The sequence below is a fragment of the Schistocerca nitens genome, chromosome 6 (assembly GCF_023898315.1).
Source record: "Schistocerca nitens isolate TAMUIC-IGC-003100 chromosome 6, iqSchNite1.1, whole genome shotgun sequence".
Lineage (NCBI taxonomy): Eukaryota > Metazoa > Arthropoda > Insecta > Orthoptera > Acrididae > Schistocerca > Schistocerca nitens.
Window position 1 is genome coordinate 53,263,786 of NC_064619.1, and position 1,453 is coordinate 53,265,238.

The 1,453-nt window shown below is 35.7% G+C and overlaps 1 long non-coding RNA gene across 1 annotated transcript; it reads right to left on the minus strand.

Annotated features, from left to right (window-relative positions):
- Positions 1 to 330: 330 nt before the first annotated feature.
- LOC126263205 (uncharacterized) lies at positions 331 to 967 on the minus strand. Its single transcript, XR_007546864.1, has 2 exons — positions 898 to 967; positions 331 to 781 (listed from the first exon to the last, which is right to left on the minus strand). It is a non-coding gene; the product is annotated as an uncharacterized LOC126263205 (long non-coding RNA).
- Positions 968 to 1,453: the final 486 nt, after the last annotated feature.

Genomic DNA, 1,453 nt, shown 5'->3' on the forward strand with positions numbered 1-1,453 from the left:
ATAGCCCATACTAGCTTTATTTTTTCTAAAACAAGCAATAGACAGCAGTGATTTCAGTGTACACTGACAGCAAAAAGGGATGTTTTTGTCTAAATATGGCTAAACTTTTCGATGTTGATAACACTACAAGACAACTCAAATAAGTCTGTCCATCCACTATAATGTTACTTGTTGCCCATAAATTAATGCAATTAGAGCAGGTACCACCAGAATATTACGGTGAAACTTCTAAACATGCTGTGGTTAACTATTAGAAACAGTAACGGGCGCAGAAATGCGATATTTTTGTCGCTATTTCAAAGTAAACAGTCAAAGCCTCAAAAACCAGTACACTGTGAACGAGAATTTATTTGAAATATGTGTTACATTGCCCAACGGCGAAGCGTTCTTGGGTGGGGTAATTTCACAAATTTTCGTAAGTAGCTGTATGCCTTGGCAGAATAAAAGTGTAGGGTCAGGGCAAATTTCCTTATTTGCTGAGAATAATGGCATACTTTAGCACTGCACTGAAGTTCCAATAGCTCCTTCAACAAACCAACTACATGTTCACTGTTTAACATATAAGAAACTGAACTACATAGCCTTCTTCTCAAACCAGCAACTAAAGTCTGTAACTGCACTATTCTTCTTTTGTGTCGTACACTAAGTTGCTTCATTTGCTTTATCTGCTTCTTTAGTCGCACATTCTCTGCTTGTACTCTGTTATATTGTGTTTTCAACTTCTTAGGGCTTGGGAGACAGTAATTGTGGTCAGCAGAAACAGATATGGGTCCGACAGGCACTGAAAGAATGCAGTTACATCATAAGTTTATAACAGAGTTACACCATAAGATTATAATAGAAAGTATGTAATTCAAAGTAATAAGAACACGGAGTAAAATTACATTATTCACTTACTTTGTGCTAATGATGTCACTGTAACAGCACTATCTTGCAAATTGTCGAAAGATCGCTTTCTGGGTTGTGGTCGTAGTACTTTATCTTGCTTTTGTAAATGTGGTGGAAAGTTAAAGATAGTAGGTACTGCTTTTGACAAAAGGCGCCTCTGGACATTTGTGTGGTACATATATTTCTCTTCAAAATGAGCTGAACAGAGGTAACTGGCTGTAGTAGGAAACCAGTTTTCTCGCTTCATATTTATAACCCATCTTTTTGTAATTTCCTTATCTTTTAAAGGAAATCTGTAGTCAACGATAAATAAATTACTTTCCTGCATTTGTCTTAAGCATAATTACAGTTCCAATGCAAACGACTCTTTAATAAACATTAAAAAACGTGTGTCGTATTTCGGTACTAATATACTTACTTATTATATGAAATAGTTGTTGTTATATCGCTGCGATTTGTGCAGTTGAACGCTGAACACACTGCAGGCATGTTGGCTTTGTATTTTGTAAGAAAAAAGTCAACTAGAAAAGTTAAATATTGCAGTAATATCACAACAGCTGACACA